Source organism: Onthophagus taurus, chromosome 11, assembly GCF_036711975.1.
Source record: "Onthophagus taurus isolate NC chromosome 11, IU_Otau_3.0, whole genome shotgun sequence".
Taxonomy (NCBI): domain Eukaryota; kingdom Metazoa; phylum Arthropoda; class Insecta; order Coleoptera; family Scarabaeidae; genus Onthophagus; species Onthophagus taurus.
The window spans coordinates 3,525,233-3,541,340 of record NC_091976.1 but is presented as its reverse complement, the minus strand read 5'-3'; the positions used below and the strand labels follow the sequence as shown (position 1 = coordinate 3,541,340).

Genomic DNA, 16,108 nt, shown 5'->3' with positions numbered 1-16,108 from the left:
ATTTTGTTTAAACCTGGATTGTTGAGAGCCATCACAACCCCATTTACAAATAATCATTACCGATTTCCTTTCTTCTTTGCTAAGTGTAATTAGCACCTCTTCTAGAAAAATTGATAAGCGTTTCACAGTAAGGTCCATTAGACATTGTAAGTTGCTTTCTGCACAGGTAGCCGTAATCCTTAGGGATTCTTTTGGCGAATAACATTCTTCTTTCGCCTTTAACAAAAGGTCATAGCAAGGGTAATGTTTTGGGTTTGTTGCCCTTATTATTTCGTATTGCCGTCTAGTAAGGTCGGCTTCCACGAACATCCGAAGTGCTTGCAGAGGTGTTAGCGGAAGTATCTCGTCATTCACTTTAGAGTAGGCCCTTCTATATTTACTAGCTCGTGTTGGAGAGTTTGTGATATCTTTTAGAACTTTCGAGGCATCTCTGTGTCCACTAGTTTGCAAAACCGATTGTGCAGCGTGCACAATGACTTCGTCGTCTAAAGAGGCGCGAACTTTTTCAGTTTTCCTTCGCTTGCTTCGCTCACTTAACTCTCCAAAAGGTTTGGGAGGTCGACCATGTGGGGAAGGCGATTTTACTGGCATTTCGAACGTTCCCTCTAACCAAGATTGGTTGTTTTTAAGAAAAACACGTTCGTGTTTGTTGGCTTTCAACCATCTTTGTTTGATTTGTGATTTTACATAAGAAAATCTTTGCTTCAAACCCTTTTTACCGTCTTCAGTTTCTCCATAACGAAGTATAAGATGATTTTCATAAAAATCGAGTTTTTCACTTAAAGTTGGTAAATTTTGCGCTTGTATTTGACCAAACAAATATTTTCGAGTCACCATTTTAGTACCCGAGGCACTATACTGACCTAATACAAAAATAAAGTTGATTTAATATCAAAAAGCACAAATATGACATTTTGCTTTCTTTCGAATCAATAATTTAAAACTGCTCTTAAATTGAAAAAGCGCGGCTTTCCGCGGCTATATTTTTTGTCAATATATAGCTTAATATGTTAAATATGGAGTACAAAATAAATTAGTACAAGGACGAACACTGAAGTACTTTAAAAGACCTTTTGAAAATTAATTAATACAAAAAAATAATATTTAACAGTGTCATTTTTGACAGTTAAAAATGTATAAAGGAATATTAAAATTACTTAAATAAGTATCGAAAAATATTGTTCCTTACCTGAATTATCGCAATCCATCATTGTCACTTAAACAATCTGAATGAAAATAATGATGCACTTTAGAAAAGTTGCAAGTTTGCAAACGCCGAGAACAGATAAGTACACGTTAAGTAACTATCGAATTCCGACTACCTGACAATTTAATATACTATTTTACTTACTTGATTGCTATTTGTCTCTTCATCAATATTAGATACTGTTTCTCTCGGTGTTTCCTGGTCTGTAAGGAATAATAAATATTCGTAGTACCACAAATGGGGCTTGTACACCTCATCAGTCCCCGAACCAGATTTCTTAGATTGTATTACTTTTTTTAACTCCTTTCGGAAGCAACCACGTAGAGAGTCGATTTTCTTTTTAACAGATTCTTTCGTTGCGGAATTATCTACTTCTTGTAATTTTATTATCATGTCTTCGTAAGCTTTATTTTTTTTATCTCTATCAGAATATTCAGTAGATTTAATTTTCCAAAGGCACGGATGGCTTCTATACAATTCTATGAACTCAATTATAAATTGTTTGTTGTAACTCCTTAGGTCTGTCATTGTGAAAACAACAACAAAATAACTTGCGGTTAATCGAGGACAGAGTCGACACTGACAAAACCGGTCCTTCTTAACTGCGTCGTCACACGCACGAACCGACTTGAACGAACACGTTTGAAAACGGACGGTTAAAATCAAGCTGCAGCAGATATTTTTGAACGCCGGCAAGAAGGACGGTTTTTGGCCATACATCGACAGTTTTACCCGTACAGTTTTACCCGTGCGGTTAAAACTGCCAAAAAAGAACGACGTCTGTGGCTACCTTAAGTTAAGAAGCTAGACGATCCGCGCCATCTCCCCCTCCTATTTCTACAAAAATACGCATGCATTAATATTGAACCGGTCTGTGAGACCAGGCCCGACCAACGGAAGGTTAAACTTTATGCCAATGAATAAGAATAAGCTCGAAAGTTATGTTATTTTTTAAATCCTGTGAATGCTTTCCTCAGATATTCCCAAATCTCTTTTAGCATCTGATAACGAATTTTCAGGATACGCTCTGAAGTACCCCAAAACTGGAATTTAATTTTCTTCGTTATCTATGACAGGTTTAACCCTTTCGTGCTCATCAATTAGTCGTGTTAGGGTGTCATGAGTGGGATTCGGTCTATCCGGATATCGCGCATGAAAGGTTTCGCAGGCCCTTTTAATTATCTTATTACATTCCCCGTATATAATTAACAAATTAAAGTAATCTTCATTACTAAATCTTAAATGGGACATGATTAACCCTTTTGCTATGTAAATGTCAAATTATTTCATTTGATACGATAGTTTTTGCTTCTTCGGTTTGGTTGTTTCAAACCAAAGCTAACTGATAATTCTAAATTTACTAATAACCAAGAAAATTTCATTTTTTCAAGTTTCTACGAAAACCATACATTTTAGATATATGTAGGAATATACAGGACTTGAACTTTTACTGCAATCATAAACTTGTCGCTGTAATTTGTATGCTCTAATCTTACATGTAATATTTCTTCAATTTGGTTGGTAGACCCTCTGTATGTTCTGATTCTATAAACCAAAAACAAATTGATTACGAAGTCCTTTTTTAGGGAGTTGCCAAATTTGCATGTGGTTACCAAACGTTGTAATGACACTAAATCATCGTTCTGTTTACGTTGGAAAAACCGAAGGTTTTCAGCTATTTCCAATGACTCGGTATTGTAATCATGTTTCATTTCTTGTATTAATTAATCGTACGTTTTATTGCTTGGATTAACTGGAGATAATTTATCGCACAAGACATAAGCATCGGCTCCCATGTAATGTAAAAGATTAGCAGCTTTTTTTTCTTCAGGCATTTGGAAAACGTTAAAAATGCTTTCTAAACGTTTCGATTGAAAATACGGTATGTATCGCAACCGGTTTGAAAACAGCACTCCAAACATAGCACGCCATTTCAGCGATGTCGCCCGGTATATAGTGAAGTCTGTTTCACACGCTTTAATTTGTAATCAACAAAGCTACAGAAAATTCGACGTGAACGGATGGCTTTATGTTTATTAGGCGTAGCAAGATGTCGATAGAAAAGTTGTCTAACCAGGTTTTCGGATTTAAGCTAGTGTAATTGTCGCTAATTAAATCGAGAAGTGAATAATTTATATTGTTGTAATAAGCAACGGTACAGTAGATTTTATTCGGTAATGTTGCATAAAACTCAATGTCATCTACCAAGCCATTCGGTAGAAATTTTAATGCGGTCTGTTGAATGTAAGAATTACTGGATTCTGCTGTAATCCTTTCGTTAGCAGAGGTTTAAGAGCACTATTTACATGAAAATGATTCGCTTCATGTTCTTTCACTACTATAACATTTTTGGTGTATCCATTGTTTACAGCTGTCACACTGCACCCCGTCAGTAATTACATTAAAATCTCTACAAAAACAGTAGGCACATTTAAAATCATTTTCATTTTCACAAAATTTGCATAAAAAGTCTTTTGTATAAGTTTTATTGGTTTTTTCATCACAGTCCAACCCAACCCAATTTGTGGTTGTACCAAACATTCCTCTGGAACAGTAGCAACAAGATGTAGGCTCTGTTGAAGAAGAACTATCCTAAATAGTTGGAGCCGTGTTTACATATCTGTTTCCATAATATACTGCTTCAAATTTCTACTATATGCTTAATCAAGAATTATTATTACTTTTTTCTTGTAATGTTTACATAAAATGTATATTTTTCTTTATATTCTTTGTATATTTTGTATTCATACTATTGCATAAACATTATTATTATTATTATTAATACGTGTTTTTGGGTTTATTTTTCTTTGCCCACTGTTCCTGGGAACGTATTTCGGAATATAAATTATGGTTTTTGGTTCTTCGTCGAGTAAGGCGTTCTTTACTTACATTAACATTGACTTCTTTGCATAAAGTTAGTACATTGTTTCTTAATTTTCTTATCAGGCGAGAAACTTTTAAGTTTCGATTAATTATAAGACGTTGTTTTTCAGGTCACAAGCTCATCACTCACACGGTTCACAGAAGTCTCAAGAGTTTTAACATTGCATCGCTCCATAGTGGACATATTTATGCTCCATATGCCAAGTATTTTTTCAGAATTAATTCCAAAAACGGGCGATTTTGGTAAATATTATTAAATGCTCCTTCTTCCAATGAAATATCGATCATAACGGAAATTTTCTTAAAAAGTACGTAAAATAGGTTTGCGTCGTACATTCTGCCGGTCTCCATAGGTATTATATCTATCAACTCATCGGTATCTACTAATGGTATATCAGCAATTTAGTGTATCTATGGCGCAACATTGGTTTCATTTTGAAAACCAAATTTGAATTAGATCAAAATTATCAATAATTAAAAGTTTGACTAAAATTTTCTTTACTGTCTCCCTGCAGTTTTTATCTGTGTAATAACTATTTACATCTTTTATAATTATTTTAATAAAATACGAACAGCAAAGGTGAATTCCTATAAAAACATCGTGTTTTTCTTTTTGATTGACAATCATACCATATATGTATGTGGAGATAATCTAAAAGTTTACAGCTATTCATCGATTTACAAATGGCGTGGATATTAACAAAAGTAAAATCTGTTACAATTCCGCTTGTTACAGGCCATTTACATTTTTCCTCGCAGAACGTTTTGAAATCATTTAATCCTTTCATCCTTTCTTTTGTTCCATTTCCTGGAACATCACACTTATTTTGTGTAACGTAAATGTCACACATGGGTCTCACAGACCCTTGAACAACTTTTTTAAATAATAGTAGATAAATAAGACTATCTTTGTAAAAGATATGTGGTTATCCTTATATTATTGTGGTGATACAAATAAAATCAAATTTTTTTATGAATTTACTTATATATTTCGTATTGTTCGACAAAAACTACAGTAATTACTTTTAAAATATGAATGAACAAAAATTAAAAAAATATGTTTTATGTACAGTAGGAAAAAGTTCACAAAACGAAACATAGTTTTTTAAAGTTAGTGTAAAAAAAGATGTTCACACTCGTAACAGAGTTTTGCACGGTGCTCCAAACAATATGGTTTTCCGCAAGCAGAGCACGCAAACTTTGTTTTCTTATCATTTCCTCTATCACAAAAGGCACATCGAACCCTTTTATCTAAATTAGTGTTAACACTTTGCTTGGGTAACTCTTCATTGTTGAGGATTTCATAAATTTTAACACGTAATGTTTTTTGCAATGTCGTCACTTGCATTCGCTCCTGTAAATGAGGTTTTATTAAAGCCATTCCTAATTCCTTTAAAAAGAATTTTCTATTATGACATCTCTTTGTTTTCCAATATGGGTTTGCAAGAGAGAACAAAACTAAAGCATTTACTCCACTGGTATCAACAATATTGAACCAAAATCTTAAAGGCCATCGTCTGGTTTTACGGGTAGTAGTGTATGAATGGCACAGTTGGTCAAACGTGTCTGTTCCCCCTTTAGTTTCATTGTACGTGTGTATCAGATTTGGCTTTCCGGTATCGGGGTTAATCGATGCATCGGGTTTTAGTGTTGACAATAATAATACATTTTTGTTTTTTTTTTGGTGTATAGGACACAAGCGTTTTCTTTCTATCAAATGCAAATAATGATGTACCTACTCCCTTTTTATTGATAAATTTAGGGGGTATTTCTTTCTTGTTTCTTCTTAACGTTCCAAGGATTGTTAACTGATATTCGTTATACATTATATCTGCTAATGGTATTGACGTAAACCAATTATTAAATGTTATATTCCGAGAAGTTCCTTTAATAGGCTCTGAAAGCTTTCGGACATAATAAGTAGGTACCGAATCATTTTCTGGATTTACTTTTCCGATATAGGGAATTGCATTTACCATATAATACGTTTTGGAATCATTCATCATTAATATTTTAATACCATACTTATCTGGTTTACTAGCCATATAAATACGGAACGGACACTTTCCACGAAATGCAACAAGTTGCTCGTCAATGATACAGTATTCATATGGCGTATAGAATGCTAAACAATTGTTCACAAAGATATCCCATAATTCTTGTATAGGGGCGAGTTTGTCAATCAATCTTCTTTCAATTCTAGTTTCTTTGCAATCGAACCTAAGGCACGAAGCCATAAAATTAAATCGTTGTTGTGACATTGTTGCACGAAATATTCCATTTCCGTATGCTACACATCAGACCTCATCCAAATTGGAATTGGATATGCGTAATGCACCTGCAAGGTACAATAACCCAATGAAAAACTATGAAACTATACATTTTAACGGTAAACGGAATTGTCACTTCTTTGATGTAATTTTTGTTTTCTTTCTGCATTTTTATTTACATCATCGGAACCTCTATCCATGATGGATTTCCCTTCTGAACTAATTTTTCTAATCGTGGAGTCTGATTTTATGTTTTGAAGATTGCTACAATTTATTACTTTTGTGTTAGCTTTCGCGATAGTTTCACTTTTGCAGTTTTTTTGAGCAAAGTTTACTTTTTAATACTACGTTCAATGCCCTTCACATAACCCGTAAGTTTTCTTTAATAATCCCACGATGAGGAGAAAACCATAACTTTTGGTTTATCGAGAATTATGAGAAGTGGCAAAAATTATAATTTTACTTGTTTTTTTTTAATTTTTCCTATTTTTAAACACTGGTATTATTTATCATTTTATTTATTCTATTTCTTAACGCGTATGTGTAGTTTTGAGAAATAAGTTGCCCTCTGTCTGTATACTGTCCCAAACGGCATTTGTCAAAACAAAATATCCCTCTTGAATAGTGCAACGTTTATAGGTTGCAGCTTGTAGAATCTTGTTACAAGTAGCTTCGGGTAAAACACGTTTAAAGTTAGGTTCTGGCAAATTTAATATTGGCTTTGGTACATTTATTTCATTTGTGGACACATCGAATTTGATACTATAGTCGGTTACTATTGGTACTATTCATATTATTCAACTATTTCAAATTGAGATTAAAATTAGTACTGGGACAAAATGTGGAACCGAAATCTAGAGTAACAGTTAAGTGTTCGCTTACGAGATCGTTTGTATTATTAAACTCATTATTATTTTTAATTTCACTTACATCACACTTCATATCGTCGTTGTTTTTTAATTGTTTACAGGGTAAATTGCCTCTGATTAGTCTTGAGTGGTGTAGAAGCACTGTCTGGATAAACACACAACACAGACTCAACACAACGTGCGGTACCAGGGCATTGCCCATAGCCGCTTCAATCTCTCCTCTCATATATACTCGCCCACATTGCCTTCTCCCCGAAGGGAGAAGTTACCATCCCTGCCACGTGGAGGCGGGGCCCCACGCACCAGGAAACCACTGCCGACTCACCTGCGCTACACTGACTAAGACCAACGCAGGACAACAATTAGTTCACACCTTCCCGCCATACTCACCCAGGACGACTCGCCACCGCACCGAAAACCACTCCCGCGGCATCCAGCCCAGGCCACGACCAGACCCCCGGCACGACCCCTCGAACCCTCCCCGGAGGGCACACACCTACCATCCACGTAGCCGCGCGGTGCCCAACGGCCCTCCCTCTGCCATCTCAGCCTTGCTCAGCGTTTATAGCTACCAAAAGCCTTGATGACAGTAGGGGCAGGCTTACGTTTCCGTTCGGCAGTCCCTCAGGAGACGGATACAAGTGATCGTTGCCAAGGCGGTACCGCACCCAGACCTTCCTCCGCGGTGACCAACCCCCGGCACACCAGGAGAGCCATCCTCCACAATCACACGCTCTCTCAACTCTCATCAGCTCCACCCAACATAGAAATTTAAAACCAATACCTTGCGGTGAACAGAATTGTCCCCGATTTTTTTACAGGATAGGATCTTACTTACCTCCCTCTTGTCAGCCGCCTCCAACAGTATCCCTGTACTCCTCGTTGTTCTCATTGACCTCACCTTCACGTTCTTTAGTTCATTCCTCAACACTTTGGAGATCTCCTCCTCAACGACTACGCTGCTAGCGACCTTGGAGCCCTCCAACGGTTTGATAAGTATCTTCCTTTCTGTTTCAGATACCGACGGAACAACACCCCGGCGTGGCCTCACCCCGGACGAAGATGGACCCGCAGCAAGACCTTTTTTAGAGGACTCTCTGTCTCTTTCCCCTTCACTATCCGTATCTCTCTGTTGCTTTCTTTGATCATCACTCGTCTGCATTGGCTCGCTAACTTCAGAGGATACAACAGAGTCCGAGTCAACATCCCAGTTTGCTACGTCCCTTTCCCCTTCCGCAGCCATCGCCGCCCCCTTTTCAGCTACCAGTTTCGCCACCTTCTGCTTTGTCTCTTCCGCCTTCTTTCTTCGTAATTCTTCCTCCTTCATCATTTCTTCTTCTTTCTTCCCAGTTTCTTTCTTTCTTTCAGGCTCCTTTTTCTTGCGAACTTCGCCTTCTTTCTTCCTTCCTGCATCCTTCTTCCGCTCCGCTTCCGATTTTTCAATTTCTCTGACTTTACGCACCCAACCCAAAATGTTCCCTTCCCAAAGATGGGGGCATTTATAAGGGGGGCAAAACCACCCTCAGAATTTCTCTCCGGGCTTCCGTTTAGGAGATACGACCGTTTTTCCACTTCGCCACACGGTATAATAAAATTGACTATGCTCACCCCGTATATGTTCGTCCTCTGACGTCACGTCAAGAAATTTCCAATCGGTCCTTTTATGTACTTTTCCCTGTCACACGGAGACCTTTCTCGTCGCACACTGACTCGAAGTCGGTGAGCGACTCTGGTCCTTACGTACACCCGACACAAAACTTAATCACTAAATTGTTAATAACTTTCACAAATTTAAACTAATTATCACTAAACTAACTCTACACTAATGCTAATATGGTCCTTTACGTTGGCCAACACAACACTCGCTTTAAATCGCGAAAATTTCACCGAAATTTACGTTTTCTTGCGAGCGCAGCCGAAAAGCGTGCGTTCGCTATGAAATCATAAACACGACTGAATATATATATGTCTGGATAAACAATAAAACTTGCATCTTTTGATACCAAATCTTCAGGATGAAAGAAATCTAAGTTTTTAAATCGTTTCAGTTTATCATAAAGCCTACGCCTTGTCTGTAAAGTATTTGCTACGATAATTCTCATGCACACGTCTGCATACATTGATATTTCTGATGTATATGATAGACAGAAATAATTCGCATGGTGTATATAATCTCTAAACACACTTTTAAGATTTAAAACTTCACTTTTGAGATTAGGTATTTTGTATTCTCTGATATCATAAATGCCTCGGAAAAATTTTTCATTTCGTACTTTTAACAACACGCTAGGATATTTTATCTTTTTATGTTTTAATAACAGTATGAGTTTAATGAAAAACTGAGAGTCACCCTTTAATTGGTTTAAAACATCGTCAAATCCTACGTTTGGCATGCACCTCTTAATTAGCGAGGTTAGTTTGATTGGCTGCAAATATGGCGGTGGGTGGCGAAATTCCGCGGTGTGTATGGTTTCGCAGGGCTCGTTGAGGATGTGTTTCTTCACATACAGAACAAGTGCTTATATGATTTTCCAAATCTTTGTTCATACTAGGCCACCGAGAATGTCTTCTTATCAACATTTTTGATCATATAATTCCTAAGTGTTGTTCTTGAAATAGATTTAGAATATCCTTTTGTAAACTTTTTGGTACCATCGTTTTGTTTCCAACTAATAAGTAATCATTCTCTACTGACATTTCATGTTTTCTTTTAAAATACGGCCTTAATATTTCATCGGTTATAGAATCTGGGTTAAAATATGTTAAAATATGTCTTTTGTTGGATAATCATCCTCACAATCAATCAAATCACCCAAAACCTCAACCTGGCTTTCATAAAATTTACATTTCACTTTTACGTTGTATTTTCTCAAACGACTTATTACTGTTAGAACATTACGGTGACATTCCTTCAAGTTATTTCCATAAACTACTATATCAAATATTGTTATTATCGTATAATATAAAGGGTGTTACAAAAATGTTGGGCTGGCTATACCATAGACGTTTTCTACAACTAAAAATAAGCAAAAAAGTTTATATAAACACATGTCCTAAAATGGTTCGTTACTGAGTGCCACTTAGCAGCCACTTAATGATGAGCACACACTTTTTCTTTTTTTCCCCTCCTATATCTTTCCAGGTCCATATTCATCCATCTTCTAAACTTATGTTTGTACATTTATCTGTAATACTTTTATGACTTTAGTCCCCTCGCCCTCCACTTTATTTTTCCTTCTGTTCGCCTTAATATAGGTTTTCGTTTTGTTCCCTCGTTCTTTTTCGTTTCTTATCTTCCCCGCCATTTTCCTAGCAAGTTGGGTACTTGTTTCCCCCATTTTTGAGCCTTCCCCGCTATCATCGGATCTATCGCTCATTTTTCCTTCTTCCCTGTCGGCAGTTTGGTATTAGTTATCTTTCCTTTTCTTTTTCGTCTGTTGTACTATCCATTCTTCGCTGTTTGGAGGTTCTTCCGTCTCCATTTCTTCATTTTCCCCTCCTGTCTCCGTGAGTTCTTCTCTCTCTTTAATCTTGTTCCCTTTAGCTTTAGTGTTCTTTGCCTTATATACTTCTTTTTCTTCAGTAGCCGTGTCCAGGTTTTTAATTATTATGGTTTTTTGGTTTGTCTCTCTAATCGTCATTCTGGCAATTTTTTCAACTTTCTCCTCTATTAACTTTCTAAACTTTTCCGCAGCGCCTTCCCTTTTTTCTGTAATTGCGATTCTAAGCTTAATTTGTTTGGTTTTTGTTATATTTTCAATCCGTATCCCCAGTAGGTGGGGGTCTATTTCACCTCTCAGTGTTTTCAGTACGATTTCTGACTCAGTATCTTTATTAGGTGTAAATTCATACGTCAGTTTTCTGTTTCAGTAAGGTGGGGTAACCCCTTAAGCTAATCAGTCTTGATGCATACATAGTATCACCATTTACGTTTATATTAAAATCAACTAAGATAATAGTAGATCGCCGGAAGTTTTGTGACTGCAAAATGTTCTCAAAAAATGTCAATGGACCAAGTAGGGGAGAGGGAGGCAGATGTGGACAATTAAAAAAAAATAATAAATTTGACCGTTAAAAATAAAAAATTTCTGCCGGTAATTTATCTGCCGGTAATTTATATCTGCCAATTCTACCGATCTGCAAAATTCAACTACTTTTTCTAACAAGATGTCCTCCCTTAAGAGTCTTTCTTGAAGTCCTCTTGATTTCACTCCGAGAATTATTTGGGATTTTAATAATTTATCTTCTTGGGTCTCAAATTCACATAACCTTACTAGTTTTTTTAAATCTGCATAAAATGATTCAAAACTTTCATTATCTTCTTGTTTCCTTTTAAAGAACTTGAACAACTGTACCGTCTGATTCGCTTTGGGAACGCAATATTCTTTTAATGCTTCTAAAATCTTTTCCATAGACTCCTCTTCGGGTTTCACAGTTTTAATTGATTCATATTTTAATAATGCTTCTCTTCCTATTAGGTTTTTTAATATCGCCACCTGCACTTCTTTTGGTTTTTTCTTTGTTTCTGTTGCTGTTAGGTATACATTTATTTCTGTTTCGAACGTTTTATAGTTCGCCGCAAGGTTTCCCTCAAAGACCAAGGGCATTGGCTTATTAAACTCCATTCTTCTGTTACCTTTTCTTCTCCTGTACACAATTATTATGACTGCGCCATGTTTATTATTGTCTCTGATGAAATGATTGATTTTAATCAATTCGGCATTCCTCAAAACCATTGTTTATATTATGATATTCTATGTTTTGTTTGAATGCAATTGTATTGTGCCAATTTTAAAAATACCACACAATATTCATTAGTTGAATATTACGTTCTATTTGATTTGAAACAATGGAAAATGACATTTACGTTATTTAAAATATATATTGTGACTATTACGATGTATGTTTTATTCCTTGTTATACTATTTAATAATAATAATAATAATGCCTTTATTAATAAGTCGCAAAAAAAAGGAAAGAAAATAATAATACACTCTTAGAAAATAGACTTATTTTCTGGACGATTTCGTTGGAATTATTATTTATATGTGTCGAAACCTTTAATGGTAGCACTAAGAATAAGAAAAACTGTACCAAGGTAGAATCAGCAATTATAGAGACCTGTGCATGCAAAATTTAACAGTTTAACAGTGCAACTTCAAAACAGTTGCCCTGTGGCGTAACCGCACAGACCCGCCTCACCCATCATTAAAATTATTTTTATTTTTATCAAAAAGCCTGTGATATTGTTTCTACGTTATTTCCGGCGTAATGTAACATGTTACAAAGCAAGCATTCGTGCGGTCAGTACGGGGAAACAAGCGAGCAACGAGCCGCTCGTTGCTTGCTCCGAGTGCTTTTTGAAGGCTTACGCTTCAGTCAATAAAGACCCACTCCATCTCCCAAAACCGTGTATTTCATAGACAAATGTAGAGAATAACCTGTTTTATGGAATCCGGCTCATCAAGACCATTGTAACAAGACAGAAGACGCTTGGGTTAGATTGGCTTCATTAGTCGACAGTTAACCATAATTTAGCAAGATGAAAATGACAAGTTAAGTCTTCATTGACGACGGAAAAACAAAAAATGAAACAATCCAGTGGTACAGGTAAAGGTTAGTATTTATTTATTTTTAAAAAATATATAAAAATCATGTTTTAATTTCAGGTGCAGAAGACGTTTTACCATAGTACTTGGTTTGCGTACTAAGCTACGATATTTGTACTCGATAGAAACTAACCTGGCGCCACAACAGATACTGTAAGTTTCATTTTAAGCATAATTTTCTTGCCAGCTTACTGACCCTTCTTGCATGCAGTATTCAGTAATTTCGTTAAGAATATTGTGGGCAGTTCTTGTAGCCTATCGCGGTCTTATTTCCACTTATTCTGAAAAAAACCCTTGTAATTATAAAATTCACATCCGCTGTGAATCGGTGCCTGCAGTATTATATTTTCCGTCGGAATGCCTAGGCAATGGGGAAAATTCCACAAAGAATCATACTCATTCGTTACAATCAGGGACTAAGAACGAAAAGTATTTTGTTCGTTTCCGATCAGAACGAAAACGAAAAATTTCGTTTTCGTTCTTTTCGTTCACACCCAAAAAATATCGTTTTCGTTTTCGTGAACCGAAATGAAATAACGGTTAAAACTGGTTTTTTACTATTTTTCTAATAAAAGTATGCCAACATGCTTTTTTTAATTTTTTTTTATATTTGACAAATAAGTCACTTGTCATAATTTTAATCATAGCTGGCAAAAATTATTAACATAAAATTTATGCTTTCAAAAACTTATATGTTAAAAATTTCAATCAACTGCATTTTGAGTGGTGATGGCATTTTTGCTTTTTATAAATATTACAAATAAAATTTAGAATGAATTGTTTGGGACCGTTTCTGTATTGAAGAGGCACGAATCTGTTTTAGTTTCTTTCATTTATTCCCATTAAATTTAGTTACTTGAAAACCACGCACAAACTGCTATGCAGTTTAGTGGTATGCCAGTGACAGATTTTTTGTTTTTTTTTGCTTCATATTTTTTTAAATAATAATATTTGTTTCTTTTCTCTCTGACCTTGCTTTATTTCAATTAACTTTTACTTATTTAAAAATTTGGTGTCATGGTTAATTTTTGGTTATTTGTAAATAAAGTTGTTATTATTATTAAAAATAAGAGAAAAAAATTGTTAACATATTTATTTTATAGTAAAAATATATATAAATAATTCAGCATTCCAAAATAAATAAAAATTTTAGTTAATTAAACTAAAGATATATTCTAAAGTAAATCACAGGATAATTATTAATTTTAGTATACATGAATATATTTATATAAAAATTAAATGTAACTATTTAATTTAAGAAGCAAGACATCGTCCAATAAATTTTCTTTTAAATTCATCCTTTGACAATTTAAAATATATTTCAGTGCTGAAAATGCTCGTTCAACACCCATTTGTGTCATAGGTAAACCAATAATTTGTTTTGCAACGTTATACAATTCATTTGATGACGTTTCTTTTGCTAGGAGTAGGTTACAAAAATAATGTGTCATTAAACCGGTTAAAACCGGTAACCGAAATTATTTATTTCGTTTTCAATCATGAACGAAAAATAAAAATTTCGTTTTCGTTTCCGTTTTCGTTCTTATAAATTATTCGGTTAATTTCGTTCTTTCGTTCTCGTTTTCGTTCCGTTCTTAGTCCCTGGTTACAATCATCCATTATTCCCGTATTTCTGGCATCTGAAACAATGATTTGCATTTTATTTCAGCTACACTGTGACAAAGCAATTTTTGTTATTTAAATCTTTTTTAGGCGCTTCAATAAAATTGCAAAGCCTATTAAATTTAACGTGCCAGCGTCTATTTGAAACATTAATTCTCCCCGAGGATGAAGCATATCTTCAAAAATTTTAAAAGTTCGAATTTTATTCAAATGGGGATGTGATGGAACTTCTGGAGTTAATAAATAGGTATATGCAATTGTTCCACACCTACGACTCAAAGGTTCGGAAGAAAATGAAGAGGTAACAATAGTTTACTCAAATACCAGTATTTTTAGGTATTCTGCAGTTCCTCTTCAATTCCTTGGAATCACAAATGGTACCCAAGAAAAAGTGGTTCAATTGGAAAAGCCACATCCTTCCTCGACGAGATATTGTCGTCCAATAAAGTTTCTCTTTACAAAAGTGTTGTATAGGCAGTGTTGTATTATATAACTAAGTAATTTCTAGATCCCTCCACCGTTACATTGTAAACATGACCAGCAGTTAATAAACAAACTTCATAAGATTATGTTGCATCATTTCGAACCTTAAAAATATAACATGGTGACACCGGTAAATAAAAAACCGGTAAAACGACGGCAGTACTGAAGAGTCAAAGGGTAAAACGGTCGCATTAAAAGTAATAGTAAAGAGAAATAAAATAAATTTAAAAAAAAATAAATAAAATGGAAAAAAACTTGGCGAACAATTGGGAAAAGTTCAAAATGAGATTTGACAATTGGCTGGACGATGATACTAAAGAAAAGAAGAAAACAGCTCTGCTATTACATGGAATGGGTGAACAAGGAATGTAGATTTATAAATCGTTCGAAATGAGCACCGAAACCAAAATGGCGGACGTAATAAAAGAGTTCGATCAACATTTCAAGCCGAAAACGAATATCACGTATGAAAGATACATATCTTTCAATAGAAAACAAGAAAACGAAAGTTTTGAGCAACATGTGACAATTTTAAAAAATCTGGCAACAACATGCGACTTCGGAGTGTTGAAAGAACAATTAATTAAAGATATCTTTGTAAGCGGAATAAATGACAATTACGCCCTATCCAGTGGCGTTCTTTCCCGTCACGCTTATCCTTTCCGTAATCGCGAAGGAAAGCATGGCATGATCGATAATCATGTCATCACCATCCACACAGTCACTTTCCTACACTCTTTCCTGTGAGACAATCCGCTCATTCCATCGTGCAGGCTTGTCGTGTGACGCGCAATCCTTTCATTGCCCATCCACGAGAAATAGCATAAACCTGTTGTTTTATTGATTTTTTGAGACCCGAAGGAATGAACGAATGTGGATGGGTGCTTTCCTCTCACTTACAAAGGGAATGTTGTCCCGTTGAAGGAAAGCGTGGCGCGTCGCATAAGCCGTTGGGATTCCTTGCGTGTTAGTGGTGAGATTTATTAAATATTGATATTTAACAAATGAATTAATAAATATTAATAATTAATTTTATAATAATATTATTATTAATATTATTATTATTAACATTATTATTATTAATATTATTTTTAATATTACTATTATTAATATTATTATTATTATTATTAATAATAGTATGATATTTTACAGGCAAAATAGTTA

At 35.0% G+C, this 16,108-nt stretch overlaps 1 long non-coding RNA gene across 1 annotated transcript; it reads left to right on the top strand.

Moving 5' to 3' along the window:
• The first annotated feature begins 1,221 nt into the window (after window positions 1–1,221).
• Window positions 1,222–15,027, top strand: LOC111421229 (uncharacterized). Its single transcript, XR_002707170.2, has 3 exons — window positions 1,222–12,845; window positions 12,899–12,991; window positions 14,552–15,027. It is a non-coding gene; the product is annotated as an uncharacterized lncRNA (long non-coding RNA).
• Window positions 15,028–16,108: the final 1,081 nt, after the last annotated feature.